The following is a 17,835-nucleotide window of genomic DNA, read 5'->3' as shown; positions in this document are numbered from 1 at the left end:
GTTTTGTGTAGAGAAACATATAGAAGCATGTGCCTGTGAGCTTAAATTAAATAAAGGCACATTTATAATTGTAACTGTATATAGGTCCCCATCAGGAAATTTTCATCTATTTCTGAAAAATTTGGACTTCTTGTTGTGCTATCTGTCAGACAGGGGGAAGCAAATTATTATTTGTGGGGACTTCAATGTAGATTCTCTGAAAGAGGGTAATAGGAAAAATGACCTTGAAGTATTACTCGGTTCTTTCAATTTGACACCCGTTATTGATTTTCCTACTCGGGTGGTAAAGGATAGCAGCTCACTGATAGATAACTTCTTTATAGACCAAGATAAGTTTAACCAGATAAATGCTCAGCCTGTTGAGAATGGTCTTTCTGATCATGGTGCACAGCTAGTTACAATATATGACATAGCTCCATTCAGCAATACTAAACAGTCCTCCAATGTAGTACGTCCAGTCAATGATTTAACAATTGCAAATTTCAGGGAAAGCCTACAGCAGTTAGACTGGGATGAGGTGTACCGTGAACCTGATGCCAATTTAAAATATAATTTATTTCATGACATTTTTGTAAATGCATTTGAAAACTGCTTCCCCAAGAAAATAGTTAAATATACTCGTAAGAAACCTTGTAACAAACCATGGCTTACTAAGGGTATAAAAATATCTTGTAACCGGAAAAGGGAAATGTATCTGACAGCAAGAAAGAGTAGTGACCCAGAAACTATCAAAAATTATAAAAACTACTGTGATATATTAAGAAAAGTTATTAAAAAATCCAGGAGTATGTGTATCATGTCTGAAATCAGCAACTCTGATAATAAAATTAAAACAATTTGGAATATTATTAAAAGAGAAACAGGTCAACCAAGAGCAGAGGAAGACAGTATTACCATCAAATTGAATGAAAACTTTACGAACAAAAAGTCAGAAGTTGAAAATATTTTTAATAATCATTTTCTAAATGTTGTGGATATAGTAGGATCCAGGTGTTCATTAGAAGATGCTAGGCTGTTAATGGAAGAGGCCATACCTATGCAATTTGATACAATTGAAATCTCACCCACTTCTCCCTCTGAAATTAGGAAAATAATAAACTTGCTTAAAAGCAAAAACTCACATGGAATTGATGGCATTTCCGGCAAAATACTAAAAGCTTGTTCTCAACAGATAAGTAAGATTCTCAGCCACCTGTGTAATAGCTCTCTGGAACAGGGCATTTTCCCTGATAGACTGAAATATGCTATTGTTATACCTTTGCATAAAAAGGGGGATAGATCTGATGTCAACAATTACCGTCCAATCTCCCTTCTAACAGCTTTAACCAAAATTTTTGAGAAAGTAATGTATTCAAGAGTAGCTTCACATATCTGTAAAAATGAAGTACTAACAAAATGTCAGTTTGGTTTCCAGAAAGGTTTTTCAACAGAAAATGCCATATATGCTTTCACCAGTCAAATTTTGAATGATCTGAATAACCGAACACCACCCATTGGGATTTTTTGTGATCTCTCAAAGGCTTTTGATTGTGTAAATCATGAAATTCTGCTAGACAAGGTCAAGTATTGTGGCATGAGTGGGACAGTGCACAAATGGTTTAATTCGTACCTAACTGGAAGAGTGCAGAAAGTTGAAATAAGTAGTTCTCGTAACATGCAAAGGTCAGCACATTCCTCAAACTGGGGAACTATCAAGAATGGGGTTCCACAAGGGTCAGTCTTGGGTCCTTTGTTGTTCTTATTATATATTAATGACTTGCCATTCTATATTCATGAAGAGGCAAAGTTAATTCTCTTTGCTGATGATACAAGTATAGTAATCACACCTGACAAACAAGAATTAACTGATGAAATTGTCAATACTGTCTTTCAGAAAATTACTAAGTGGTTCCTTGTAAACGGACTCTCACTGAATTTTGATAAGACACAGTACATACAGTTCCGTACAGTGAATGGTATGACGCCATTAATAAATATAGACCTTAATCAGAAGCACATAGCTAAGGTAGAATATTGCAAATTTTTAGGTGTGTCCATTGATGAGAGATTAAATTGGAAGAAACACATTGATGATCTGCTGAAACGTTTGAGTTCAGCTACTTATGCAATAAGGGTAATTGCAAATTTTGGTGATAAACATCTTAGTAAATTAGCTTACTACGCATATTTTCACTCATTGCTTTCATATGGCATCATATTTTGGGGTAATTCATCACTGAGGAATGAAGTATTTATTGCACAAAAGCGTGTAATCAGAATAATAGCTGGAGTCCACCCACGATCATCCTGCAGACATTTATTTAAGGATCTAGGGATATTCACAGTAGCTTCTCAATATATATACTCTCTTATGAAATTTGTTATTAACAACCAAACCCAATTCAAAAGTAATAGCAGTGTGCATAACTACAATACTAGGAGAAAGGATGATCTTCACTATTCAAGATTAAATCTAACTTTGGCACAGAAAGGGGTGAATTATACTGGCACTAAAGTCTTTGGTCACTTACCAAATAGTATCAAAAGTCTGACAGATAACCAACAAGTATTTAAGAAGAAATTAAAAGAATTTCTGAATGACAACTCCTTCTACTCCATAGAGGAATTTTTAGATATAAATTAAGGAAAAAAATATTTTAAAAAAATAAAAAATAAAAATAAAAAATAAAGAAAAACAAAAAAACACAATAAAATAAAGTTGTTATATTAACTTAAGTATGTTGTTAAATTAACCTAATTATGTCATGTATTGGAAAATTCGACTCGTTCCACGTCATTACGAAATATCGTATTCATGATCCATGGAACTAGTATTAATCTAATCTAATCTAATCTAATCTAATCTCTCTCTCTCTCTCTCTCTCTCTCTCTCTCTCTAATCCGCACACATCCACAATTTTTACTACTTTTTTACTATACTCATGTTGTCACAATGTCTAACTGTTTTGGGGATGAGATCGTGGCTAGTCGGACAGGAAATTGCAGAAATTTGAATTTGGATCTAATAGGTATCGGGGAGTGGATAAAGAGTTCTGAGTGTTTAGAGTTATTTGGAGGGGATAGTGGAATAAAGAGGGGAAATGAATTCTGGGGCATTATTCTGATGATTATTTGTTGGGGTGTTACTCAACTATTATTTCTATTAATGACAACAGTGAGTTGTTTTTCATGTACTCTCGGTCTTTCATAAATGCTTTCTTTTCGGCTTTGATGTATTGTATCAGATAATTTTCTTACGAAATTAGACAATTCATTCAGATGATTTTCATCTTTTCTTCTCTAGCTGGTGGCTGATGCTGAGCGTCTCAGAGGATGCTCTGCAAATGTGAACCGATTTGTCCCACACTTTCAGGCTCTCATACTGTTCTTTGTATTGGACATAGGTTGTTTTACCTGTTTGTCCTGCATATTTCTCATCACATGCGTTGCATTGTAATTAATATATACTTGTTTTTAGTATAAGGCTATGTCTCTTCTCAGTTGTGAAAAGTATTGTTTGACAGACTTGTCTGTTGTGTATGCTATGTTTATACTTTGCCTTTTGAAAATTCGTGATATGTTGTGAGTTTGAGTTTGTATACCACTGTGTACCATCTGTTGTCTAATGTTATATATTCTTGATTATTCGGTGTTGTTGCTGATGTTATTGTTGTTGTTGTTGTTATAGTGAGGATGTGTGTGTTTTTACTTGGTTATGTTGTGTCGTGTTGTTTGTGGCTTTGCGGTTACTGTTACTGTTTATCTTTTAATTTAGTTGCTTAGCTTTGTGACCATGTTACTGTTGTATCTGTTGTTTGTGGCTCTCATATTTTTGGTAGTTTTCTTCGATGAGTGTAATTGTGTTAAGTCAATGGAGAACACGAAGAAGTGCTGCTTGTTATTGTGAATTTAGGTGTTTCAAGGTTTGGTGCATAAATGTTTCAGTTGTTGTGACTTCACTGTAAAATTCAAATATGTGGTTGTTGTGTTGTCTTTTGACCGTTATATTTAAAAAGTTAACATGATTATTATGTTCCTTTTCTATTGTGAATTTAATCTTTTGTGCGTGCCTTGATAATAGTAGTATGTAGCTTATCAGTTTTTGTTTGTGATTCATCTACTAAGCAAAGGATGTTGTCAGTGTACCTTAAGCAATATAATGCAGGGTAGCGCAGTTGAAAGTAGCCCGCCTTCCCTTTGAATGAGACTGCAATATTTCGACTTCTGAAACAGCTACGAAAATGGACAGTTTTACGCAATAATCGATTGTTAGTATTCCTCTGTCAGCATTTCAGTTTATTTCATCAGTGAAGTTAGATATTACTCTTTACAATATGCAAAATGACTTTCTCGATAGACGAAATAATTGAAATAGCGGAATAATATGTAAAAGCAGGTTAGGTTAAGCAAACTCGTGAAATTTTAGGGGTCAAGCATCCGGACAGAGGACTAGTGCAAAGAGTGCAATACAAAGTCTGTGCAAAAATTGGCGCACCTACGGATCATGCAAAATGTAAAACGAGAAAGAATTCCTTCAGTTCGCACACCAGAAGTTATTGCAGATATTCGCTGAAAAATTATTCAGAGTCAAAAGAAGTGTACACATAAACTGACCCAACAGACGTAACTTAAGTAGGTGGAATTGCCAACGGCTATTGAAAAGTCTTAATTTGATGCCATTAATATGGCTGTTGTGTAGCGATTACGGGAGTGTGTGTGTGTGTGTGTGTGTGTGTGTGTGTGTGTGTGTGTGTTTGAGGTTTACGGGCGCTAAACAGCGGGGTCATCAGCGCCCAAACGCATAAAAACAGGAACACGTGCAGTGAAGGGACTAAGACGGACAGGGAACAAGGAGAACGGCTAAAAGACACAGACCTGACGCAGTTTCAAAGCCTCACATACAGAGGCAAAACAAGAGGAGAAGGAACACACTAAAAAGGAAGGGAAACAAGGAAAAGAGAACAGAAACCGAAGGGAAACAAGGAGGTAATCGTGACTGGCTGACCTCTTACCTAAAACCTGGGTGAGCCAGTCACCCAGCAGCACATTAAAACCCTCTCCCTAAAATCCGAGGCAACAAATTGGACAGGACACAAAACCGTAAGACCTTAACTACAGTCGTTGCGTCATCTTGTAAAATAGAGGGCAAATCCGGTGGCAAAGAAACCACCGCCCTCTGGTCAGAGAATAAATGACAGTCAAGTAAAATGTGGCGGACAGTAATCTGGACGCCACAAGCACTGCAGATTGGGGGGTCCTCCCGCCGGAGTAAAAAACCATGCGTTAAGGGACAGTGCCCGATGCGGAGGCGAGTGAGGAGAACCTCATCCCGCCTGCATGACTGGTAGGACGTACGCCATGGCCGCGTGGTGGCCTTGACCAGACACACCTTATTTTCACCGACTGCCAGCCACTCCTCTTCCCACTGACGCAGAACGCGAAAACGCAGGAGGGAGGTAACAGCATGGAGGGGGACGGCACATGCAACAACGTGAGGGAGGGAACACGCATCTTTGGCAGCCACATCCGCCAGTTCGTTTCCCCTAATACCCACGTGCCCCGGCACCCAGCAGAAGGAAACCTCCTTCCCCTGCCGTTGCAGGTGGAGTAGGGCATCATGGATGTTCTGGACGACCGTATCCGCTGGGTACAAGTGTTGCATGGTCTGAAGGGCACTCAGGGAGTCAGAACAGGTGAGGAACTTAAGACTGGGAACACATCTCATCTGCTCCAATGCCCGCAAGATCGCAAACAATTCGGCATCAAAGATGGTAAACGCCGCAGGAAGCCGTAACTGGACGACTCGATCAGGGAAAACAACAGCACAACCAACAGAGTCCCCCCGTTTAGAGCCATCCGTAAATACTGGTACATGGTCGGGATGCTGGTTTAAAATATCATAAAATAAGGAGGTAAAAACAAACGCAGGAGTGCAGCTCCTCCGGTACTCCGACAAGTCTAAAAGGACGCTGGGCCTCTGGAGCAACCAGGGAGGCAGGCGAGTAAAACCTTGTCGTTGGGGGGCCACACGCTCGACACCAAGGGACTCAAGCAAATGCTTGGCACGAATCCCAAATGGTCTCGTTGCCCTGGGACGACTGGAAAAGAGACGTTCCATAGGCGGTCGGGCAACGGTAGGGTACGCAGGGGAGGTAGGACAGGCAAGGAATTGACACACCCGTCGCACCATGAGGAGTTTCCGCCGGATGGCGAGCGGCGGTTCCCCTGCCTCAGCACACAGGCTGGGGATGGGACTGGTACGGAAGGCACCAGTGGCCAGCCTGATACCCTCATGGTGTACTGCGTCAAGGATCTTCAGATACGAAGGCCGTGCGGACCCATACACGGTGCAACCATAGTCAAGACGCGATCGGACGAAAGCCCTATAAAACTGCAGCAGACGCGCCCGATCTGCTCCCCAGGACCGATGGCTCAGACACTTCAAAATATGCAGCGCCTTCAGGGCCCGCACCTTGAGGTCTTTAAGGTGAGGCAACCACGACAACTTGGAATCAAAAGTGAGGCCCAGGAACCGCACAGTGTCGCTAAAAGGAAGAATGGTGTCCTTCAGACGCAATTCAGGGGAGGTAAAAAGACGTCGAGAACGATTAAAATGAACACACACACATTTGTCTGCAGAAAAGGTAAAACCCGTCTTCGCAGTACATGCCTCTAATCGCTGTATCGTAAGCTGCAACTGCCGACTAGCAGTGACAAGACTGGAGGAAGAACAGAAAACAGCAAAATCGTCCACAAACAAGGGGCATTGGGCAGGACTCCGGACAGTGGACGTGATACTGTTAATGGCGACGGCAAAGAGGGTGACACTTAAAACGCTTCCCTGAGGAACACCATTCTCCTGCACATACAAATCAGATAGCACATTACCAACCCTATATCGAAAGAGGCGGTGGGAAAGAAAGGACCGAATGAAGATGGGGAGACGGCCACGAAAACCCCACTCATGGAGTTGATTGAGGATATGGCGGCGCCAAGTAGTGTCATACGCCTTATGAATGTCAAAGAAGACACCGAGACAATGCTGGTTACGTAGGAAGGCCTGCTGGATGGCCGCCTCAAGCAGGGTCAAGTTGTCTATAGTTGAACGACATCTCCGAAAGCCACACTGCGAGGGGCTAAGGAGCTGCCTGGTTTCCAGCAGCCAAACCAGGCGACGGTTGACCATGCGTTCTAACGTCTTCCCGACACAGCTCGTCAAAGCAATACTCCGATAACTACTGGGATGCGTTCGGTCCTTTCCCGGTTTGAGGAGGGGGATCAAAATCGCCTCCCTCCACGAGTCAGGGTACGTGCCAGATAACCATATCATATTAAAAAAATTCAGGAGAACTTCCTTGGAAGGCAGTAACAAGTGCCGCAGCATGCTGTACCGGATTCGATCATGGCCAGGCGCAGTATCATGAGCCACAGACAGCGCCGAATCCAGTTCCCACATTGTGAAGGGGCAGTTGTAGCATTCAGAATTTCGAGACCGGAAGTCCAAGTGACCCCTCTCGATGGCAGTGCGGTAGCGGCAGAAATCTGGATCACAGTTAACAGTAGCGGTAGATTCCGCAAAATGCATGGCCAGTGTCTGGGCAATGTCTCTCGGCGCCGTGAGGAGACTTCCCTGATGCAGCAATGCCGTGACAGGGAGCTGGCCGAGTTTCCCGGAAATCCTCCTGATGGCTTCCCATACTTTCGTAGAATTAGTGGAACGGGAGATGGAGTTCAAGAACGATTGCCATGAGCGTCGTTTGCTCTCTTTAATCACTCGCCGCGCTTTGGCCCTTGCCACCCGAAAGGCCGCAAGATTGTCAGCTGAGGGACGGCACTTGAAGCGGCGCAGAGCTGCACGGCGGGCTCGGATGGCTGAGCGGCACTCAGTGGTCCACCAAGGGACAGGACGCCTCTTGGGATGACCGGATGACCGTGGGATTGACAATTCAGCAGCATGGGAGATCACGGCTGTAACATGGTCTACCCATTCGTGGACGCTGGCACGGTGTTCCAAAACAGCCAGTTGGCTGAAAAGTGTCCAGTCAGCTCTGCAGAGGTGCCACCGGGGCGGCATGGTAATGCCATAGCCTCAGCCAGGAGGCGAATCCAAAGGGGAAGTGGTCACTAGAATGGATGTCTGCAGCAACCTCCCACAGAGCAGAATCCGCGAGTGCTGGAGAGCAAAAGGAAAGGTCAATAGCTGATGACGACCCAGAAGCAGTACAGAAATGAGTGGGAGCACCAGAGTTGAGGATGCACAGTTCTTCAGACATCATGAGGTTTTCCAGAATGCGACCCCTGGGGCAAGTAGTCGAAGAGCCCCATAAGACATTATGAGCATTGAAGTCCCCCAGAAGAAGAAATGGGCGGGGGAGTTGGCTAATAAGGTCTGTGAGAGCCTCAGAGTCTATAGCATCCTGAGGTGGTAAGTAAAGTGAACAGACTGTGAGCCTCCGACCCACAAGAAGGTCAACTGCAACTGCTTGCAAGTCGGTAACGAGAGGGAGCTCAGATGAGGGGTGCATGTCACGGACAAAAACCGCAACACCACCCTTTGCCCTTTCCCCCGTCAGATCATCTTTCCGATATACGGTATAGCCCCGTAAAGAAGGAGCATCAGTGGCCCGAAAATGTGTCTCTTGGAGACATAAGCACAAAGGGCAATCTCGTACAAGGAGTTGTAATTCGGCCACATGCGTCCTGAACCCATTCAGGTTCCACTGTAATATGGGAGCCAGTGATCAGGGTAGCTGAACTTTCACCCTGCCTCTGTGTTTTGGAGGAGAGCCCGTACTGGCCGGAGATTTATTCCTGGGGCGAGAAGATCGCCCCCGGTCGACATCAATGTCCATCAGCTCCGATGACGACCCACGGGAGATGTCAGACAGTACGATGGCCTCGTCATCGGACCGACCCTGACCAGTCTCCTCAGGTGGCAAAACCTTCACCTTCGGCGTCTTTGTCTTGGGGGGCTTACAAGGCAGAGCCTTGGCAGCAGGTGGAGCTGTACCCGCCTGGACAGAAGGCGCCATATGGGAAGAGGCAGGAAGTACCCCAATGTCAGCAACCACGGCCTTGTCCGACGTTGCGGGGAGAGCCGCAGGTTTCAAAACAACTGCAGCAGCACAAGTGCACTGGCAAACGCAGGTATTAGTGCTAACACTAGCAACCTCCGTTTGCGTAGCAACAGTGGCCATTTGTACCGGTTTTTTCAGAGCGGAAGCGAAAGATGTCGTAAACACAGGAGGGTGCATGGCCTTAAAGAGCTTCTTGGCCTCACCATAGGGGATGCGCTTAGATGTTTTGATCTCCTGGATCTTCCGTTCGTCGAGATAGATGGGGCAGACCCGGCTCCAGACAGGGTGACTCCCAGAGCAATGCACGCACTTCACAGGCGATGAACAATAGGCTCCTTCATGGGCAGGCTGACCACATTTACCACAAGTGGCTATCCCATTGCACCCCAACGTAGTATGCCCAAAGCGCTGACATTTAAAACAGCCCATTGGGTTGGGGAATATGGCCTTACTGGCAAACGTAAGAACCCCGCTTTAACATGCCCTGGGAGTCGTGGGCAACTGAACGTGAGAATAAACGAGTCGGATTTGACTAGGTTCCCATCGACTCGTTTCATAATATGCTGCACGTCAACAATACCTTCATCAGCCCATTCAGATTTTAACTCGTCTGTGGGGATATCCACCAAGTCCCTACATGTCACAACACCCTTACTGTAGTTCAGAGTGGAGTGGAGCTCGGACTCGATAGCGTACTCACCGAGACAGGTTGCTTTCCGAAGAGAAGTGACTTGACGGGAACTAGATGTCTCAACTAACAGAGTCCCATTGCGCAGTCGCTTCACAGATTTAAGTGTTCCTGCAATTCCCTCAAGACCCTTGTGGATGTAAAAGGGAGAAACCCTCTCAAAGCTACCCGCCTTCCGTTTAATAATCAAAAACACATTCTGATTATCAGCATGTGCTCTGTTACGACAGTCTGATAAATCTCGATCAACACTAGGCGCTGGAGGACTCGCAGCACGAAGTCGCTTCTTCGATGGGGTGTGTTTTCCTACCAGTGGCCCACCCAAGCCACTGGTAGGGGGAAATGTAGAGGTCGAAGGGTCCATTGCGGTCCCACAAGCAGCTAGGGAACTAAAGGTCCGCTCAGACAGAGCCCCGCGTGCCTGAGTAAGCCTTATACAACTGGGGTGTGGCAGGTGCCCCAGAGGTTGCCCGCTTGCGACTGTTCCACCTCAACAGCCATGCATCTCATAGGCGCGGAGCACACCGGAAGATTGAGGGGTTTTTATAGAGGTTGGCCTTCCTCGCAATCCAGGCGGTCAAGCCAAGATTACCATTCCCCGCAGCACACAACATTCCACCGCCGTGCCATACGGTGGTCGCTGAAGCATGTCCGGGGGTTACGGTGGCAGGAGACTGGCGGCGCTGACCAGTCCCCAGCTCAGGACCCCGGGGTCGCCAAGCCCGTACCCAGCAAATGAATGCTGAGCCCCTGGGGGCGATTACGGGAGGATAACTGTCATAAACGTGTAGGTTACTGCACGTGGCTTTTAAATAACACCAGTGATACTTTGTTATACTCTTTCCATGACATCACGGGTGATGAATCATGGTTTCATCTTACTGGTCATGCGAATTCACAGGACACGAGGTCTTGGGCAACGGAGAACCCTAACAATGCGTGTCATCAACTACTCTATGATGAAAAAAATAGATTTTGGTGTGGTGTCACAGGACTGTGAATCAGTGGACCGATATTTTTTGACGCTACCCCTAACATGGTTGCGTGTATGGAATTTTTTGAGACATTTCGGTTTCAACTCACAGAATATGAAAGATAATATTGCTTCTTCCAGCAAGATGGGGCAACATGCCACACGTCTAAAGCATCCCTGGAACGAGTCCATCATGTCTTCTCTGAGAAACGAACTGCCGGCAAACTTTTATGGCTACCACGTTCACTGGATCTAACAACATGTGATTTCTTCCTGTGGGGACACTTGAAGAGCAAGGTCTATGAAACCAATCCACAAATGGCTCTGAGCACTATGGGACTTAACATCTATGGTCATCAGTCCCTTAGAACTTAGAACTACTTAAACCTAACTAACCTAAGGACATCACACAACACCCAGTCATCACGAGGCATAGAAAAAAACCAATCCACACACAGTACAGTTTAGATGTGCACAGCTGAGTATTGACGTTGCAATGGGTCACTTTCACCATCTTCTATGAATGTAAATATTTCACTTCATTTCTCATCTCATCTTCTCTTCAGGTATTTCGCAGGAATTGCCTGTCGCGGTACCCATCTCTGTCGGGGTCTTCCTTTGTCTCTTCTCCAATGGCACTTTTAATTTCTTGCCTTTAAGGGAAGTCTCTCACTCTCCACTGTTTGTAGATGTTCGTTCCATTTTCTTCTGTAATCTCGAATTTTATCTTTGAGGCTAAAGATTTGCAGTTCTTCTCTAATATCTTGAGTTCATAGCCTGTCTTCTCTTGTGCAACCTTTAACGCCTCTAAGGAATTTCATTTCTTGTGCCTGAGTCCGGCTTTCTTGCTTCTTGGAAATCACCCAGGTCTCAGTTCCATAGAGCAGTATGGGAACTGTAACAGTTTTGTAAAATTTAATTTGAGAGTCTTTCCTGGTTTTGTTTTTTAGGTTTCTGTTAGTTGTTCCATATACCTGGCGGAATTTACTAAGCTTAATTTCAATATCTCTGCTGTAGCCGTATGTCATTTCACTTCCGAGGTAATTGAAATGGTTTACTTGCTATAAAATCTTCTGATCTATCAGTATTTTGGTTCTGATTAGTTCTTTCCCCATGACAGCGATTTCTTAGTTTTTTTCTTTTGAAATTTCCATGTTAAGATTTGCACTTACTTTTTTTAGAAAGTAGATTCCTTTTTGAAGGTCATCTTCCGTGTCTGCTAGGATCACTGCGTCATCATCGTATGGTAAATTATTTAAAAGAATGTTCCTGTCTAGGTAGATGCCTTTCTGAAATTCTGATTTCCATATATGTATTATTTCATTAATGTAGATGGTGAACAAAGTTGGAGAGATGCAGCAGCCTTGTCGCACCCCTTTCTTAGTTGTTTTACCAATAAGATCTAGAGTGATATTTGTGTCTTGATATAAACCTTTTATCGCATTTACTAGATACTTCGGATATCCGCGATTCGTCATTATTTCCCAAAGTTTCTGTCTATTGGCATTGTCAAAAGCTTTTTTAAATTCAATAAAAGCAGTGTGTGTTTCTTTATTATTATCTCTCCGTATTTCTGTTATTCGCTGTAAAATAAAAACTGAATCTATTGTGGAGCATCATTTCCTAAAACCCATTTGTTCCTCATGCAGTACTGCTTCAGCTATGTTTCTAAGTTGTGTATTTTAAGTCTTAGCGTACATCTCGTATGCTGAGTCCAGTAAATTTATTCCTCTGTAATTACTGCTTAGGCTTTTATCTCCTTTTTTAAAAATTGATATCACTCTAGTTGTTTTCCAGCCTTTGGGAATACTCTTCTTCTTCCAACATTCTTTGAAGAGCTGTAGTAGTCGTTGGTGTAGCATCATTCTTCCATATTTTAATAATTCAGCATTAATGCCGTCTTTTCCTGTTGCTTTTCTATCCTTAAGTAATGTTAGTGCAGATGTTAATTCGTCAGACTGTATTTCATCTACTCGTTACTCGTCTAGTTCTTCAATTTAAGTTTCTTGTCGGGTCTGATCATACCACAGTTCGCTGTAATGATTTATCCACTGTTCTTCTTCAGTACTATTTATTTGTATCTTCTTTCTTTCTGTTGTGTTTAGCCGGCCGCTGTGGCAAAGCGTTTCTACGCGCTCCAGTCCGGAACCGCGCTGCTACTACGGTCGCAGGTTCGAATCCTGCCTCGGGCATGGATGTGTGTGATGTCCTTAGGTTTAAGTAGTTCTAAGTCTAGGGCACTGATGACCTTAGATGTTAAGTCCCATAGTGCTCAGAGCCATTTGAAGTATTTTTGTTTTGTTTAAGGTTTTTAAAACCTTATATGCCATTTGTTGTCCTCCGTGGATATCATGTTCTATATTAGAAATAAATTTATCCCAATGTTCCTGATTTGCTTTCCTTACTACGAGTTTAGTATTGTTTGTTCGCAATTTAGAGGTTGCTTAAGTATTTTATATATGCATCCTGTTTCTCTTTGACAGCTTTCACTATATCCTCATTTCAAATTTTTAGGCCTTTTCTATTCCGTATTCTTTACTTTTTACCGAGAGCTTCTCCTGCTACTCTGCATACAGTATTGTTCAGAGTTTGCCATTCATCTTCTGTATTGTTTTTAGGTTGTAAGTTTGCTAGTTCTTCATTTAATGTCCTTTGGTACAGATGTTTGATACTGTCGTCTTCAGGCAAGTATACATTGTAAATGCTTTCATCTTGTTGGATTTTTAATTGTTTAGTTATTTTCTTCCATTTTTTAAAAAGATCTATTCTAGAGATTAGTAAGAAATTATCTGATACCATATCTTGTCCTCTATTAACTCTTGTATCCCTTACTTGGCCCGCTAGCTTGTCATTTACTAAGATGAAGTCAATTATTGATCTAAGACCTCTGCTGGTCCAAGTATACTTGTGTATATCCTTTTTCTTAAAAAAGTGAAATCTCTTAGTAATTTTCCATTTTCATAAAATATCGGCTCTCCGAACGGACCTATAACGTTTGTTACTGGGATATTTCCTATACTGGAATTGAAGTCAGCCATCGTAATAATCTGATCAGTAGCACTGTATTAACTGAGAGTCTTCTGCAATTCTTCATAGAAGTATTCATACTTATCTTTTTTCCCGTCTTCAGGTGAATATACACCTATAAAGGTGGCGCTACCCCTTATCAGTTTCAGTCTGACTGTAAGTATTCTTTCACTTACGTATGTAAATCTTGAATGTCTTTTTCCCATTTTTGAAGCAGGAGTATTGCTACACCTTTGCTTACTCTTTTATATTGTTCAACACCACTATAGAACATAATGTAATCTTCTACATGTTTATTTCATCTTAATTCGTTTTTAGTTTCTGTGAGTGCTACAGCATCGATATGTATGTCTCTTAGTATATTTACTAGTCTACCTCCTTTTGGGAAATTCCTCTCACATTCTTGGTTACTACTTTGATGTGTTCATTTATCCATTTTCATTTGTCCTTTTTCATAGCCTTGTGATTTACTTTTGACACAGTCCAGTTTCCAAGGCTCGTGTTGGTACTGGGAGTAGTCTGTGTTTCCTGAGAGTTAGTTACCAGCCATTTGCTCAACCCATTTCTAGGAGGACCAGGATTTTCTTTCGGGGCTATCTCCCTTAGCCGATATGTTCCATTTATTTAATGTCTCTGGAAATAAGTTCGCCTTTCATCCTGTCCCATTGGCTTTGTAGCCTGTATCCACTGTGTGTCATACATTGTCTAGGGGTCTCCCACATCTTTCTAGGATGTGGGAGTAAGGTTTGTTGGCAGAGCTGCATTGAAATGCTTAATTCATTTCTCAAATTTCAGTGGACATTTTCCAGAGTTTTGTTTCTGCTAACAGGTATCGGCAGCCTGAGCAGGTTCCGGGGTCCTTTGCCAACCTTTGATTGTTGGAGAATAGAAAAGAGAAATTAAAGACACCCTCAGGCTCTGAAACCTAATACCATTGGGGCCGAAAGAGTAAGAGTTGGCTAAGGGAGGCCGATAGAAAAGGAAACAGAAGCAGCCTGACACAAGTAAGTGGAAATAGTGTCAGACTTAGCTAAGGGCCCGTGTGGTTGCCACCCACATACTCCCAAGACAGGAGCCCCCTGGGGGGACTACTGTTTGTCTGGAATCTCACCAACTGACCTTTCTGGCATGGCTTACCCTACCTGGAGCATAACTCCTGCCAGCATAGCTCAGTGGATCACTGATACACGGAAACCTCCCCACCAACGTTAAGGTGATAGTCCTTGAGGAAGTCCACTTTATTTTTCATTGTAAATAAATGATGTCCATTTAACCTCTTCGTTTCTGCAATTTCACTGCATTTCTTTTATACTTACACGGGCTACTTTTATCTGCACCACTCAGTATATTTTATTCTTTTGTAACTCTTTTTGTAAAACTGATCTGTTCAACATGTTCTATGAAAGTATTTCCTAAAGCTGCTGGAACTTCCACTGGTAATCTACCCTCTGGTAAATAAATGGAAGTTGTTTTGTTTCCTTTTAATGGTAATTTGGAAGAATGCTTTCAAGCGATATATATCGAAGATGCGACCGTCAAGGAGACATATCGATAATGTTTACAGCGATCATAACGACTACGACAAAAGATGAACGACGTGCATTTTGTTTGTAGTGTTACCAACAACAGCGACCATACATGAATATCAATCTATGATTAGATGTAATGTAATTCCAGTGAGGCATTGATAGTTTAGCCTTGCACATTCCCGCGTGATGTGTATGCAGTCGGTGGGAGTTCTTTCTCTTCACAACCAGGATAGACTCTAGCTACGTCTCCAAAAAAGTTGGTAAAATGTCACTAGGATGTTGTATACTACGTAATCGCTTATTGTACACACAGTAAGCGGCTACAGGGGTATCGGGGGCTGTGTGGAAGGGACTGGGCGGTTTTTTAGGTTAGAGAGTCTCAGGGAACCACAGAAAGGGCGTCGGTCTAAAAGGGGGCAGGTAAAACACAGTAAGGTAGTTGTAGAAACGATTCGCATTGTAGTTGTAAATTGTCGTAGCTGTGTTGGGAAAGAACCAGAGCTACAAGCCCTAATAGAAAGCATTGAAGCTCAAATAGATATAGGTACAGGTAGCTGCCTAAAGTCAGCAATAAGTTCAGCCGAATTTTTTTCAAACGATATAACAGTGTTCAGAAAGGATAGATTAAATACAGTTGGTGGTGGAGTATTTATTGCTGTCAGAAGTAGGTTGCCTTTTAGTGAAATTGTATGGGTATAGGTTATACTTGACATTGGACTAAACTATTAATTGGATCGTTTTACCGACCCCCCGACTCAGAAGATATAGTTGCTGAACAGTTCAAAGAAAACTTGAGTGTCATTTCAAATAGGTACACTGCTCATACAATTATAGTCGGTGCTGACTTCAACCTACCCTCGATATGCTGGAAAAATTATACGTTTAAATCCGGCGGCAGGTATAAAACGTCATCCGAAATTGTACGGAATGCTTTCTCAGAAAATTATATTGAACAATTGGTTCATGAGCCCACTCGAAGCGTAAATGGTTGCGAAAGCATACTTGACCTCTTAGCATCAAATAATCCTGGACAAATAGTGAGTATCGTAACAATTTTAGGGATTGGCGACCACAAGCCAGTTGCTGCTAGGCTGAATACCGTAACACTTACAAACATAAAAAAGAAACGCAAAGTATATCTATTTTAAAAAAAGCTGATAAAAATGATCTTAACGCCTTTTTAAGAGACAGTCTTCATTCCTTCCGGTCTGGTCATTTAAGCGTAGAAAATCTGTGGAATGACTTCAAAGAGGTAGTATCGACAGCAATTGAGAGATGTATACCACATAAATTAATAAATGATGGTACTGATCCCCCATGGTACATAAAACGGGTCGTATCGCTGTTACGGAAGCAACGAAAAAAGCATGCCAAATTTAAAAGGACGCAAAATCCCCAAGATTGGCAAAGTTTTACAGAAGTTCAAAATATATGTTTTTAATAATTTCCACAACGAAACTCTGCCTCGAAATCTGGCGGAAAATCCAAAACAATTCTGGTCATACGTAATGCACACAAGTGGAAAGACGCAATCAATACCTTTACTGCGCGATAACAACGGTGAAGTCACTGATGACAGTGCCACTAAAGCAGAGTAATTAATGCCGGTTTTCCGAAACTCCTTCACCAAAGAAGACGAAATAAATACTCTGAATTCGAATCAAGAACAACTGCCAAGATGAGAAACATAGAAGTAGATATCCTCGGTGTAACAAAGCAGCTTAAATCACTTAATAAAGGCAAGGCCTCCGGTCCAGATTGTATTCTAGTCAGGTTCCTTTCAGAGCATGCTGACACAATAGCTCCATGTTTAGCAATTATATACAACCGCTCGCTCACAGTAAGATCCGTACCTAAAGACTGGAAAATTGCTCAAGTCACACCAATACCCAAAAAGGGAAGTAGGAATAATCTGCTGAATTACAGGCCCATATCACTAACGTAGATTTGAAATAGGGTTTTGGAACATATACTGTATTCGAACCTTATGAAGTACCCAGAGGAAAACTATTTCATTGACACATAATCGGCACGGATTCAGGAAATATCGTTCTTGCGAAACACAACTAGCTCTTTATACTCATGAAGTAATGAGTGTTATCGACAAAGGATGTCAAACTGATTCCATATTTTTAGATTTCCAGAAGGCTTTTGACACCGTGCCTCACAAGCGTCGTCTAACCAAACTGCTTGCCTATGAAATATCACCTCAGTTGTGCGACTGGATTCACGATTTCCTGTCAGAAAGGTCACAGTTCATAGTAATAGACGTAAAGTGACCGAGTAAAACAGAAGTAATATCCGGAGTTCCCCAAGCTAGTGTTATAGGCCCTCTATTTTTCCTAATCTATATTAACGACGGAGGAGACAATCTGAGTAGCCGTCTTAGATTGTTTGCAGATGATGCTGTTATTTACCGGCTTGTAAAGTCATCAGATGACCAAAACGAATTGCAAAATGATTTAGATAAGATACCTGTATTGTGCGAAAAGTGGCAATTGACCCTGTATGAAGAAAAGTATGAAATTATTCACCTGAGTACTAAAAGAAATGCCCTATGCC

The sequence above is a fragment of the Schistocerca nitens genome, chromosome 3 (assembly GCF_023898315.1).
Source record: "Schistocerca nitens isolate TAMUIC-IGC-003100 chromosome 3, iqSchNite1.1, whole genome shotgun sequence".
Lineage (NCBI taxonomy): Eukaryota > Metazoa > Arthropoda > Insecta > Orthoptera > Acrididae > Schistocerca > Schistocerca nitens.
The sequence above is the reverse complement of the archived record's forward strand: the minus strand, read 5'-3'. Positions refer to the sequence as shown.